At 41.3% G+C, this 15,321-nt stretch overlaps 2 protein-coding genes across 5 annotated transcripts in view; both read left to right on the forward strand.

Moving 5' to 3' along the window:
- Window positions 1–15,321, forward strand: part of LOC115749289 (receptor-like protein 7) — a 163,162-nt gene that overhangs the window by 25,422 nt on the left and 122,419 nt on the right. The window lies entirely within an intron of this gene.
- Window positions 1–15,321, forward strand: part of LOC115745714 (receptor like protein 22-like) — a 35,479-nt gene that overhangs the window by 7,901 nt on the left and 12,257 nt on the right. The window contains exon 1 of one of the 2 annotated variants that reach the window (XM_048271764.1): window positions 10,695–11,410. The exons of the other annotated variant lie outside the window; for it this stretch is intronic. The gene's annotated coding sequence lies outside the window, so the exon portion shown is untranslated. Of the gene's footprint in view, window positions 1–10,694; window positions 11,411–15,321 lie in introns of those variants that run through there. 2 annotated transcript variants of the gene reach the window in all.

A 15,321-nucleotide genomic window follows, 5' to 3' on the forward strand; every position in this document is an offset into this window, starting at 1 on the left:
AAGTAGCAATCTAATGTTCTGTTTGTCGATGTTATGGTAAAATTTTTATTTCATGGCTATCTTGCAAACGCTTGCTACCACTTCTGAAATATAAAAAAACAAGTGATAATTTACTACTGAGTTTGTGGATGATAAATTTTCACTTCATTAGTAACTTACAAACACTAATAAAAATAAAAAATAAAAAGTAATAATCTACTATTAGGTTTTGTGAGGATAAGTACATCATGAGTGCCATAACTTGTGTACAACGTTCACTTGAGTGCCATAACTTCCAAAATGTTCACTTAAGTGCCATAACTTTTAAAAATCGTTCACTTGAGTATCACGTTGAAGCAAAATCGTTTACTTGAGTGCTACAACAACTTTTCCAGCGTACCACGTTAGCTTTCCGGCTGCCACATCAGTATGGCACTCAAGTGAACGATTTTTGAAAGTTATGACACTTAAATGAACGTTTTGAAAGTTATGGCACTCAAGTGAATGCCGTACAAAAGTTATGGCACTTCTAATGTACTTTTCTCAAGTTTTGTGAGTTGTAAAATTGTTATTTCAACGATAGCTTACAAAAGCTCACATCCCCACTTATAAAAATAAAAGGCAAGTGGGTAATATATTGTTGGATTTTGTGAGTGGAAAAGTTGTAATTTCATAGATAACTTGCAAATACTAGTGTGCCCGCCAGTAAAATCTAAAATAAATTATAATTTATTGTTTAATTTGTCAATGGTAAAACTATCATTTCATTCGTAATTTATAATTAATTGATCGAACTAACAAATGACTGGTGACATCTTACTTAGCATTTTTAAATTTACTATCAATATTAGGTATTCACCACGCAAGGAACAAATTCCCTTTTAGTCGTAAACAGAACTGTAGAAATCAGCCCATCTGGGGAGCACCACTTGCATTCCCAAGTCAACTCAACTTAAGATAGTCGCGCAAGGGGACCCAAAAAAACGCATGATACGATGTGATGAGAATTATGGACCATATAGACCTCCACTGCAATCCCAGGAAGAATAATTGCACTTACGTTGGACGACTCCTCCGCTCCCAAGTCTCAACTTCGTTTCGGTTGACTCCCTCTTCCCGTCCTCTTCTTCCACCTTCTTCCGATGAACCATTGGATCGTCTTATCGCTTCTTCTTGCTATGTCCACTATCTCCATCTTCTCCGACGTTGCTACGGCTTCAGCTGCAGCCCAGTGTCTCGGCATTGATCAAAGACTGCTCTTGCTCGAGCGGAGAAACAACTTCGTCTTTGACACCTCCGCTTCTTTCTTCAGCTCCAACTGTTCTATTACGGGGAATTCGAATTGGTTTGAGCGATTCCAATTTCAATCGCTTCAAAATGTCATTAGCATACTTTTGCTGTGAAATAAATATGACATTATATGTTTGCTTCACTTCAAGACCAAGAAAATAGGACATCAATCCCAAATATGTCATCTCAAAGTAGCTAATCATGCCTCCCTGAATTCAGCAGACATTTTTTCATGACTCCCTATAAATGTCAAGTCATCAACATAAAGGCATACAAATATGATGTCACTGCTAGTGTTTGACTTAATGTACAATGTATACTCACACATACACTTTTGATAGCCATGCTCTAATAGGATCTTCCAACAGTTTTGAGCTGCAAGGGCTCAAATCATCCGAATGATATCCAATCGGGTCACTGGTGCAAATACTTCAAAATAATCAATATCCGGTTCTTGCTTGTAGCCCTTTACAATCAATCTAGCTTTGTAACAGTCCACCTGACCGTTGGGTTTGTACTTTGTCTTATACACCCACTAGATATCAATGGACTTCTTACCATGTGGTAAAGAAGTTAGAACTCATTATCATTCTTCTCAATGGAGTAGATTTCTCCATCCATTGCTTGGGTCTACTTCTCATCTACAGTTGCTTCATCATTGGATACAGGGTCACATATGGCAAATAAACAAAAAATTACCATTATTTCATCGGTGATTCTGTCACTGTGACTGTCATCTTTTTTTGTGACCACATAATCCCTGAATTTGGCTAGTGTCTCCCGCAATCGCTATCACGACCCGAACCCTACGAGCTCGTCGACATCCCATCCGGCCACGCTTATGTACAGTTCTCCAGGATCCAAAGGCCAATAAAATAAAAACATGCGGAAGCAGAAACAAATTCCCATACATAAACCAACAACAAAACGATAACTTGAGATGATAAAAACAAACTTATGTACATATATACATAGTTGTTATCGCTTTCAAACCTAGGGCTTCAAAGGCCACCGTACAAGCCTGTGACCACATATAACAAAAGATTACGTGGTCGAAGCCCACTATGCTTCCAAAAGAAAACACTCTACAAAAGTCAAGAGGCCAACTACCCTAGGCCTCATCCTCGCTATCCGCTACTATTTCATCCATAGCTGCCAACTCGTCCTCATCCACTTCTAGTGGCTGTTCCACATCCGATGGCTCTACAACTTCCCCATCCTCTCCTGGTGCCATGACCTCGGGGTCGGGCTCCAAACCTGCCGGTCCAGCATCGGGGTGCACCATTATGCCGTCTGGAGGTGCAGCATTAGTGGGGTCCCATTCCCCAACACCATCGTATGGAATATCGAATCCACTCAGCAGACCCACCGACAAATCCCCGTGATGGTACATCCACGCCACGTATGTATGGGGCTTCCAATAGAGCTCTCCTATGTCCACCCAAACCGTAGTAGCGTGCCTATAATACACTTGATCCTCCCCAACCGGATACTCTGTTACTAACGTATCCATATCCCGGGGAATGCCGAACTTCTGAGGTGGGTCATTCATTATTGAGGCGGAGGGTCTGAAAAAGAGAGCCCACTACGGAGTGAGAATGAATCTCAGTTAGAAGGTCCCTAATCTTAGGCTAAGGCGCTAGTGCCTCTAGACACGTCCTAGGTGAGCAATTCCCAACAATTCCTCTTTCAATAAAAAATTCAACAAATAAATTCCAGGATATTTCATTCTTTCTCCTAAAATTGTCACACCTTTACAAAAATTTCATGTTACTCCCATATCGGCGTTCCACGCCTCAAACTGTCAATAAAATATTCCACGTTACTCCAGAGCCCGCGTTTAACACCTCGGGCTACAATATAAATATCCCACGTTACTCAAATGCCCGTGTTTAACGCATCAGGCTAACATATAAATGGACAGACCCGCGTAACAATGCCTCAGGCCGTTATATAGTTCGGACCCGCGTAATAATGCCTCAGGTCACTATAACCCGCGTAATAATGCATCATGTTAATATCTCGCGTTTAACGCCTTAGGATAAAATAATAAGCACAACCTCGCGTTTAACGCCTCGGGGTAAACGATGGTCTTATAAAATACGAATCCGGCGTCATAACGCTTCAGGGTAAAATTCTACATTCCTCTCAAATAATCCTCATAAAGACCATATGACAACAATAATTCCTCGATCGCTCATCCAATACCATACGATCTCTTAAATCCTTCCGATCGATCAATCTTCGCCACGTGATCTTGCTAAACTTCCCGATTAGCAGATCGAGACCACCCGATCTCACCATTTTTTTTTTCCAAATAAAGATCGGGACCACACGATCTTTCTAATTTTCCTCAACTGCCTAATCGAGACCACTCGATTTAAGTATACTGAATAAATATTCAATCGGGACCACGTGATTCACTCACGTTGAATAAATAATAAATCGCGACCACTCGATTAGATCACACTCAAGCCGTCGGCCAATCAAGCCACATGATTAATTTATGCTACAACAAAAATTAATCTACGCCACACGATATTAATTATGCTAACCTAGCAATTAATAATCACTGTCTGATCAAAATTTCGCTAACGTACATTTAATACATACTATACAATTAAACCATACTAACGTGGCAATTAATCGGGACTGTACGATTAAAATACTCTAACGTGCATTTAATTTCTACCACACAATTAATCTACATAAAACAAGATTCAATCTCAGCCGTCCGATCAATCTTCCTAAGCAAGATTCAATAAGGACCGTTCAATCAAAACATGACAAAGCTAGATTAAATCCTAACCCTTCAATCTCAATCATGCATATCACTATTCACTCAAGAACACAAACTTTCTCTCTCCTCCTCCTCTCATTTTCGGCCAAGCTTGATTCCAAGAGCAATTCCCACAAATTTTCATCAAAACTACACAATCTAATGTCTATTAGCAACCTAGATACCTAATCCAAGGTTAGAAACCAATTTACCCAAAGTTTAGCAAATTTTCCGGCGAGAAAGTGGAGAGAGATTTTTATCCCAACCGGCGGCTCCGGCAATTCCTCTCGATCGGCTTTGATCCACGAAGATCCGGTGGTCCCGGCGATTCACAATGGTGGTTGAGCTCCGGCGGTTCAAAGCAAAACCGGTGGTAGCTTGGAAATTTTCAGTGAGAGGGAGAGAGACAATGGTGAGTTCGGCCAAGTGAGAGAAAAGTGAGATAGAGAGAGAAAGTGGTCTTGGATTTATGAGGAAGAAGGCCAAAAAATTTATTAATAAAAGGTTAGGATAATTCTTTTGGCATATATATTTTGGGTCTTGAATGCAAGAAGGGCAAAATGGTAATTTCCCCCACAAAGACTAATCAAATTTCGGCCAAGGGGGTGATTTGACCGAAATGCCCTTCGGCCAAAGTGAAAAATTGGATAATCTCCAAGGGTAAATGGGTATTTTCCCATTTCCAGTCCAAATTTTATTTTTCCTGAACCCTTTGGGGCGAACCACGAAGTACCATACACTGGATGAGGAAACGTCCAAAATTTAATTATTGAAACCCCTGAAGGTCCAACGTCAAATTCTGAAGCTCGATTCGCGATCAATCTCGATCAATTGAAATTTCAATGTATCTCAAACTAACGGGCGGCTTTTAGGAGTTACGCGTATCGACCAGCGATTAATATCACGTTTAAGAATTTCTCGAGCCATGACGACTTTGGTTGTCATTCAATTGCGAGGGTCAATACTAGTCTCGATGGACACGATTGTTAGAAAATAATTTAGAGACATTTGGAACCCATACGAGGTCAAACGGAATCACCCATGATCCAAGCGTAGGGTATTATCCAAATTGTTCCTTAATCATTCTAGGATCGGCCTATATTTGTCCAAAATATTCCCTCAACAATTTTCATGGCCAAAGAGTCAGTCCGGGATCAAGTTCTTAGGTCTACGTACTTGATTTTCCTAGCTAGCCATTCCCATTTGATTAGTCTGCTCAAGAGATATCAATACCGAGTGAGATTAGACTGAAATACATCAATGAGACTTTTCATTTATTCAAAGTTTTGAAAGCGAGTCGGAATACATGATGTCACAATCGTTATGAACGACATAGTGGTAGTTCTGAAGCTACTGTTGATGAAGAAGATGTACCACCAGTTGAAGATGATTGAGGTTCTTCTGTCTCTCTCTCCAATGGTTCACCTTCAATTGTGATGCTTTTTTGATCACCTTTTGGTTCTAGTCTCAGGCTTCATCTTCAAAACACTCGACATCTCTCATGATGGTTACCTTTAGTTGTGATATTTTTGGGTCGTTGCATAAGACTTATAATCGCAGCTTACAAAAGGTACTTGCTTTTAGTAGAAAACTTGTGATATTCTCAACAACCTTTTGTCCATTGACAATCTCCATTGCAAAAAACGGGTCCATTCGCATGAAGCCCGACTCCATCTTCGATTCAATCTTGGCTTTAGTGGCTGTGATGAGTATGAACCATATATTAAAATTGAACATTTCTTGAAGCGCAATATGTCGATTGTTCTAATACTGAACCACCCTTTGGATTTGGGCACTATTTAACTCTCTAATTTCACCACTAACTATAGCTTATATCCCTTTTCCCTAAGCTGGTCTTACCTATCTTTTGAAGTTTGATTTTTCTTGGTCTCAACAGCGTAGCATTAATTGACACCAAGGAAATCCTCAAACGAAAAAAGAAAAGTCTACAGAAGCAAACGCGTTTCTGCTCCTATTCCCTACACAGGAGTCCACAGAGTAAGTGAACATCATCAGTCCCACGACGAACGTTAACACTAGACAGAATCGTCCCCACCCGCATGCGTTTACTTTGACTGCCCCTCCCAGCATTTCTCTGTTCTTGACATTGCCCATTTCGCACGAAACTTTCCACTTCCAGGTCCTCAAACTCATGAATATTAGAGAATTCGCTTTTAAAAGATATTATTGGAGATATTATTACTTGTTAGGGATATCGTTTGAGATTTTGTTATCTCCTATGAAAACTGACATCATTCCTTGATTAAGGTAACAAATTTGATGTCAGGAACTCCCTATTTATAACTTGGGACAATGAGTACTGGCTCACTAGTTTATGTGATAACTCATTGGCCGAATGATGTTATGTTCAATAACGAACATGTAACAACATTGATAGATTCTACATAACCGTGGTAAAATCATGCAACAATGTTAGCGTCTTAAGACTCTCTAAGTGTTCTAGTAACTTACCAACTATGTGACAAATTTTACTACTCAAAGCTATTTCATAGTGCGATACGTGATAATCTACTATTGAGTCTATGGACGGTAAAATTGTTATTTTATTGCTAACTTACAAATAAATTTTATAAACAAATGGTACTCGATTATTGGGCTTGTGGTGCTAAAAATGTTATTTCATTAATAACTTTTAAATAGTTTAGTGCTCCCTTGTAAAATCTAAAACAAGTAGTAATTTGACGTTTGATTTGTCGACGTCATGGTAAAATTGTTATTTCATGGCTATCCTAGAAATGCTCCCGCGCCCACTTCGAAAATATAAAAAATAAGCGACAATTTATTATTGAGACGGAGGATGATAAAATTTTCACTTCATTGATAAAATGTGACATCCTGTAATCCGGCTCGTTTTGAAGCCTTGAATAAATGAAAAGTCTCATTGATGTATTTCAGTTTAATCTCACTCGGGAATGGTCCATCTTGAGCAGACTAACCAAATGGGAATGGCTAACTAGGAAAAAATCAAGTACGTGGACCTAAGAACTTGGTCATGGACTAACTCTTTGGCCATGAAAATTGTCGAGGGAATATTTTGGACCAATATAGGCAGATCCTAGAATAATTAAGGAGCGATTTGGGTAATACCCTACGTTTGGATCACGGGTGATTCCGTTCGACCTCGTGTGGGTTCCGAACATCCCTGAATTATTTTCTAACGATCGTGTCCATCGGGACTAGTGATTGACCCTCGCAATTGATTGACAACCAAGGTCGACATGGCTCGAGTAATTCTTAAACGTGATTTTAATCACGGGTCGATACGTGTAACTTCTAAAAGCCGCCCGTTAGTTTGAGATACGCTGAAAATTCTATTGATCGAGATTGATCGTGAATCAAGCTTCAGAATTTGACGTCGGACCTTCAGGGGTTTCAATAAATAAAAATTTTGGACGTTTCCTCATCCTGTGTGCAATTCCTTCGCGGTTTGCCCCAAAGAGATTCAGGAAAAGTAAATTTGGACTGGATATGGGAAAGGACCCATTTGCCCTCGAAAAATACCCCATTTTTCACTTGGAATGAGGGGTATTTTGGTCATTTTCCCCTTTGGCCAAGATTGACTAGTCAATGTGGGGAGAAAATTATTTTTCCCTCTTGACTTTGTGGGCATAATTAATTATTCTTAACCTATATTATTAATTATTTTGGCCCTCTCCTTCTTCATTATCCAAGAACACACACTCTCTCTCTAGCTCATTTTTCTCTCTCTCTCCCTCACTTAGCCGAATTCACTCTCTCTCACCCTCCATTGCCGAAAATTCTTCAAGCTTTCACCGGAGTTGTTTTGGGTCGCTTGGAGTTGCTAGATCGTCGACGAGTTGCCGGCCATGCAAGAACCGCCGGAATCGCCGCTTGATTCAAGCTTTTCCTCAACCGTTCAACGGAGGTTTTTGCGAGTTTTTGAGGTAGGATTGTTTCTAAACCTAAATTAGGTGGTTAGGTTGCTAAGAGACCATGAAATTGTGAATTTTTGATGAAGAAATTGGTGAATTTGAGGTTGAATTTGTGCTGGCCGAAAATTGCAGATTTGGAGGAGAGAGAAGCTTGTTCTTGAGATGAATAGTAATTGCAAGAGGATATTGGTTTGGTCAAAGTTTGACCATGGTTACTTTACTAACTCTAGTTACTTTATGTCCAACTATAGTTACTTTATGCTATTGTTTAATCATGGTTAGGTTAAATATTGACTCTATTTAATTTTTGAACTATGGTTAGTTTATATATTAACTAGAGTTACTTTTATGTGACATAAAGTTGTTATGCCATGGTACTAATTAAATGTGGCATTAGTATTATAGTTTAGTACTATAGTAATATTATTTGCACATTAGAAAATTATTATTGTTCGGCCCCGATAAATTCCCACGTTAGTATAATTTTAATTGCACGTTATTCATATATTGCTACGTTAGCATAATATGGTCGCATGACGTGGATTGGATTCTATAGTAGCATTAAATTGTTCGGGTAGTCTGGATTAATTTTTGGATTAGTGTGAATTAATCGGGTGATCCCGAATTATTAATTCTCTAACGTGAGTGAATCACGTGGTCCCGAACTATTCTGAGGAAATGTGAGAGTCGTATTCAATCAAGTCGTCTGAGGCCAAAGTGAGTCGTATTCGTCCGATTGTCTGAGACCGATGAAATGTGAGGGTCATATTCAATCAAGTCGTCCGAGGCCAAAGTGAGCCGTATTAGTCTGATTGTCCGAGACTAAGAAAGTATGAAAGTCGTGTTCAATTAAGTCGTCCGAGACCAAAGTGAGTCGTGTTCGACTAATTGTCCGAGACTTAATCCGGTCGTGTTCCTATGTGTCCGAGACCGAGATTTGTGGGTCGTATTCCTATGTGTCCGAGACCCCGGTATATATATAGAGCCGTGTTCCACAAAGGTCCGAGGCTCGGTGTTATGAACTTATTTGATGGCAGTGGAGTAATGTGGAATATTCTGGAGTAACGTGAAATATTTTGGAGTAGCGTGAAATATTTTCGGAGTAATGTGGAATATTTCTGGAGTAACGTGGAATATTCTGGAGTAGCGTGGATATTTTCGAAGTAACGTGGAAATTTTCAGAGTAATGTGGATATTTATAGTAGGCCCGATGCGTTAAATACGGGCCCCGGAGCACGTAGAATATTTTATTGTCGGACCGAGGCGTGGAACGCCGAAACGGGAGTAACGTAGAATATTAGAGAAGGTGTGAAAATTTTCGGAGAAAGAATGGAATTTTTTCTGGATTTTAATTGTGAATTTTTGGGTAAGAAAGAGGGATTGTCAGAAATTTTAGAATGAAAATGTGTCTGGAGGCACTAGCAGCCTGATCTAGGGTTAGAGATTTTCCTATCGAGATTTTATCTCACCCCGTCGTGGGTTCGTTGTTTTTCAAACCTTACGCCTCAGCCATGAATGACCCGCCTCAAAGGTTCGGGATCCCGCGGGACATGGAAACCTTGGTGACAGAGTACCCAGTAGGAGATGACAAGGTGTATTATAGGCACGTGACTACAATATTGGTGGATACCGGAGAGCCTTTTTGGAAGACTCATACGTACGTGGCGTGGACGTACTGCCATAGGGATTTGCTAGTGGGACCATTGACAGGCTTCGACATCCCCTATGACGGTGTTTGGGAGTGGGACCCTACTAGTACTCCTCCCCTCCAGACGGTGTAGTGGTTCACCCCGACGCGGGTCCCGATGACATGGAGCCTAGCCCGGAGGTCGTGGCGCCCGAAGAGGACAGGGACGTTGTGGAGCCTTCCGATGCGGAGCAGCCTCCCGAGTAGGATGAGGCTTAGAATAGTCGGCCTTTCGGTTTTTGTGGAGTATTGTATTTTGGTTGTGTAGCGGGCTTCGACTACGTGTCTTTTGTTATAGGTGGTCACGGGCTTGTACGGTGGCCCCTGAAACCTTAAGTTTGACAGTTTGTAACAACTATGTATATATATGTACATATGTGTGTTTTTACCATCCCAAGTTATCGTAGTTTTATTGGTTTTCTGTACGGGGGTTGTTGTTGCTTCCGCGAAATTTTAATTTTGTTGGCCCGAGGATCCTGGAAAACCGTACGCAAGCGAGGCCAGGTGGGATGTCGACGGTTCGTAGGGTTCGGGTCGTGACATAAAATAAAGTAACAATCTACTATTAGTTTTTGTGAGTTGTAAAATTATTATTTCATCGGTAACTTACAGAATCTTACATCCCCACTTATGAATACAAAAAATAAGTAGGTAGTATATTGTTGGGTTTTGTGAGCGGTAAAGTTGTAATTTCATAGGTAACTTGAAAATAGTTACTCGCCCGCCAGTAAAATCTAAAATAAATGGCAATGTATTATTCGGTTTGTCAATGGTAAAATTATTATTTCATTGGTGATTTATAGGTAATTGATCGAACTAACAAATGACTGGTCACACATCACTTAGCATCGATATTAAGCATTCACCACGCGCGGAACAAAATCTCTTTTAGTCGTAAACCCAATTGCGGAAATAATTCCCACTGGGGAGTGCCACTTGCATTCCCAAGTCAAGTCAATCCATGATACGATGTGATGATAATTATGGACTATGTACAGCTCCACTGCAATCCCAGCAAGAATAATTGCACCCACGTTGGACGACTCCTCCGCTCCCAAGGGTCGACTTCGCTTCGGTTGACTCCCTCTTCCCGCCCTCTACTTCCACCTTCTTCCGATGAACCGTTCAATCGTCTTGTGGCTTCTTCTTGCTTTATCCACCATCTCCATCTTCTCCGACGTTGCTAGGGCTTCGGCTACAGCCCAGTGTCTGGGCATCGATCAAAGATCGCTCTTGCTCGACCTGAGAGACAGCCTTGTCTTCGACGCGTCCTCGTCTTCCAAGCTAGTACACTGGGACCGAAGCGCCGGTTCATGGAGCGGCGTGACGTGCGAGGAAGGCCTGGTCGTTGGTCTCGATTTGAGCGAAGAGTGGATCTCTGGCGGAATCAACGGTTCGTCGAGCCTCTTCAGGCTCGAGTTCCTTCGGAGCCTGAACTTGGCGTTCAACGAGTTCAACTCCTCAGCGATTCCGTCCGGCCTCGGGAATCTCAGCCGCTTGGTACATCTCAACTTGTCCTGTGCTGGATTTGCCGGGACAATTCCGGCGGAGCTATCGCGCCTGACGAAGCTACGTACTCTTGATCTCTCTACTCCTTATTACTCTGATGAACCGGTTTTGCTGAAACTTGAGAAGCCTCATTTGAGGTCCCTGATTGGGGACATGGGGGAGTTGAGAGAGCTGTACCTTGATGGTGTCAACGTGTCTGCTGAGGGAAGGGAATGGTGCAACGCGTTGTCTTCTTCAGTGCCGAAACTTGAGGTATTGAGCATGCCGGGCTGTTCTCTGTCTGGTCCTATTGACGATTCTCTTATGAGTCTTGCTAATCTGTCCGTCATTGAACTCCGTGTCAACAACTTGTCCACCACAATGCCTAGGGACATGAATATTTCGGGGAGTCTTCCAGATTCAATTGGTAACCTCAGAAAATTGTCGAGACTAAACCTGAATAAGTGCGGTTTGAGTGGGTCAATCCCGAGCTCGATGGAGAGCCTGTCCGAACTGACCTACTTGGACTTGTCTTCTAACAATCTTACTGGTTCAGTTCCAACATATGGTGCATCAAGAAACCTGACCCAAATAGACTTATCCCATAATGCTTTAACAGGTCAGATCCTCTCCGTTGGCTGGAAAGATCTTCTGAATCTTGAAATTCTGGACCTGCGCAACAATTCATTGGAAGGCAACATTCCCTCAGCTCTGTTTACACTTCCCCGGCTTAGGACGATATTGCTTTCAGAAAATAGATTTAATGGTCAGCTTATCATATATCCGAATGTCTCTTCCTATCAACTAAACATGCTTGATTTGCATAGAAATCAGTTACAAGGTTCAATACCAGCATCCACGTTCGAACTGAGAGGGCTTGGTTACCTCTCACTTTCTTCCAATAATTTCAATGGCTCGATGAATATCGATGCGCTTCAGAAATTTGAAAATTTAACTTATCTTGATCTATCGTATAGTGGCTTGTCCATTAACGCTGTGGCATCTCCTTTTGCTGCTGCATCCTATTTTCCTGATTTCTTTTCGATAAAGTTGGCCTCCTGCCAGTTGCAGACATTGCCTCAGTTTTTGGCTAACCAGTCCAATTTGGTCTACCTTGACCTCTCGTACAATTATATTCAAGGGGAGATACCGCGATGGATATGGACACTAGAATATCTTCAGTATCTCAACCTTTCATCTAATTTCTTTGAAGGTTTCGAAACACCTCCGCGCAACCTTACTCCTGCTCTGTCTGTCATCGACCTCCATTCAAACATGCTCAAAGGGAATATGCTACCCTGGCCATCTTACGCTATGTATTTGGATTTCTCAATTAACAACATTACCGATGTTATCCCGGATAACATCGGTGACTACCTATCAATGACAGGGTACTTCTCCCTTTCGAAAAATAATTTCCATGGGTCCATCCTGAAGTCGATTTGCAAAGCTTATTCTCTTGAAGTGCTTGACTTATCATATAACGATATGAACGAAACTATTCCTGATTGTTTAGTCATGGCGTCCCTCAAGGTATTAAATCTGAGGAATAACCAGTTGAATGGTGGTATTCCGCAAAACATCTTAGGAACATGCGGTCTGCAAACATTGGATTTCAGTGAGAACTTGTTGCGGGGGCAGATTCCATTATGGTTGGCAAATTGCACGATGTTGGAGGTTGTGAACATCAGGGATAATCAAATAGACGGGACATTTCCGTGCCATTTCAAGGTTATATCAAGTCTCCGTGTGGTTGTTTTACAATCCAACAAATTGCACGGAGAAATTGGATGTCCACATAGTCCTGGCGCCTGGCAGAAGCTTCAAATCATTGACTTGTCTTCAAACGATTTCGGCGGCATGCTACCTGCGAGTCTGTTCGCATCCTGGGAGGCTATGAAGGCTAATGTAGACTTCGATCACCTGCGATATCAGTATTCCCAACTGAGAGGGGTCTATTATCAAGATACGATGAGTGTAACCGTGAAAGGTCTGCATCTAGAACTCGTCAAGATCTTGACTGTTTTCACATCGATTGACTTCTCGGCCAATAGATTGATGGGTTCAATACCAGAGACACTTGGAGATCTCAAAGCACTTTATTTCCTCAACCTATCGCGTAATGTCATCTCGGGTTCAATTCCTCCTGCTTTAGGGAATCTGGATCAGCTCGAGTCTTTGGACTTGTCATGGAACTACCTCAATGGAACCATACCGGCTCAGTTTGCGAAGCTTGATTTCCTTGCGTTCCTGAACCTCTCAAACAATCAACTTGTGGGAAGCATACCGGACAGTGGACACTTTCTCACGTTTTCCGAAAGTTCCTTTGAAGGAAACCTTGGATTGTGCGGGCTTCAGCTCAACAAAAGTTGCTCAACTACAACGAATGGCACAGATGAAGCAGGTAGCGTCCCAACTCAAAGTGACACAGATGACGATGGTGACAAGGACGATAGCGAGAAGAAGTGGTTTTACATGGGCATACCGCTTGGATTCGTGGTTGGCTTCTGGGTATTTTGTGGTCCATTGGCATTTATCAAATCATGGAGGTTTGCTTATTATGGATTCTGGGATAAAGTACTACTCAGACACTTCCGTCCATGAAGATTTCCATTGAGGTTCAATTGCTAAACTTGTAAAAAGTTTTCTTCTCTTCATAATTTTTCATCACCATTTAAAAGTAGGTCCTCGTCTCGTGTAGAAATCACCATTCAAAAGTAGGTCTGCAGCATAGACACTCAATTGGATCCTTAAAATTTGTGTGTGCAAAATAGGATCCTTCTTTTTCTTCAATAGAAAAGGGACAGTGAAATGTAGAACACAAGGGAGGGAGAGTGCGAGACACGCGAGGAGGGGTGATGGTTGAAAAATGTGAGAACTTATGAATATACTTAGTAACATTTGGCTTATTACTTCATAGGTTTTGTTAGCTTATGAATATTTATATGGGAGCCTATAACGGGTTAAATTTACAAATGTTTAATATTGAAATTATCGATTGCTTTAAATTACCACCTATTACAATAATTACCATTACTTACTGAAGGTACTTATGTGACAAACTTTCATATGTAATGTTGCAACCCTCCCGAGGTGGAGATCTCTTAGGGAATTTTTTTTAATCGATTGCTAAGCGAGTGCCAATGATTCTTTTTCCAAGGTGGCGCCTATACCTAGTACGAATACTCCCAAGCTTACCAGTTACAGTTTGGTTTTCTAGTTCTATCACTTCATTTAATTTATTGTTGAGGTGCCACTAATCAATTATGGACGGTTAAGGAACCCTAGTAAGATGCAAGAACTTGCCTTACTCTTGCAAACCAGGGATTGTCACTTTGGAGATTTGGTTATACTAGATAAATCTCACATCCGTGGCATGAGAACAGCTGCATGTCATTTTGGTTGTTATGCTCGATTGTACTAAGTTACTAAATTAAATATTTTTCATCTCCATATATGTCTATTGTAGGAAAGTCCTTCAATCAAAAGAAGTTCTTCAAATTTGGATGAAATGAAGATTCTTCAAGCGTGTACCCCCCCCAAACCGGACCAAAGGTGCAAGCTTCCCAGCTCTAAGAAGTTGCATGGAGATTTTGGGTAAATTTCAATTCCTAAAGGTTTTGAAGTTCCTGCTCAGTTCATGGGCTTGAAATTTGGATCTGGTTGCCTAGTTCACTTCGTCATTGGTCTGGCTTGTGATAACTGCTGCAATAGCATTTGTGCGAACATGTTGTCTCCTAATTTCGATTCGCTGCAATAACATTTGTAAGTTCTCTGGAAATGTTAAATCCTTGTGTTAACACGATGCTCTTCGTCTGTCATGGACTACTTCCATCTGGTACCACATGATCTAAGCGCAATGAAGATGCCAGTTTTTAGCAATCTAAAACCAAAATTACAAATAGCAGCTGAAGCGATATTGAGAAATGAAACCAGGCATGTAATGAATTTCATTGGTCTGATAAGATTTCTCTATTTATGTGTCTGAGACTGAGTTGCTAAGGTTGGTTAGTTCTCGGGATGGCCTTAGAGATGGTAAAAACAAAGAGCATGGAAGCAGCGGTAGCCATAGTGAAGGACCAAGGGCTGCCAAAGTGCGCCGGCTTAATCCCCGTCCATCTCACACGCCATTTGTTCCAGTGGTATGTGGCCAATTCCCCAACTTACTCTGTGTTAGTGACATC

The sequence above is a fragment of the Rhodamnia argentea genome, chromosome 10, assembly GCF_020921035.1.
Source record: "Rhodamnia argentea isolate NSW1041297 chromosome 10, ASM2092103v1, whole genome shotgun sequence".
NCBI lineage: Eukaryota > Viridiplantae > Streptophyta > Magnoliopsida > Myrtales > Myrtaceae > Rhodamnia > Rhodamnia argentea.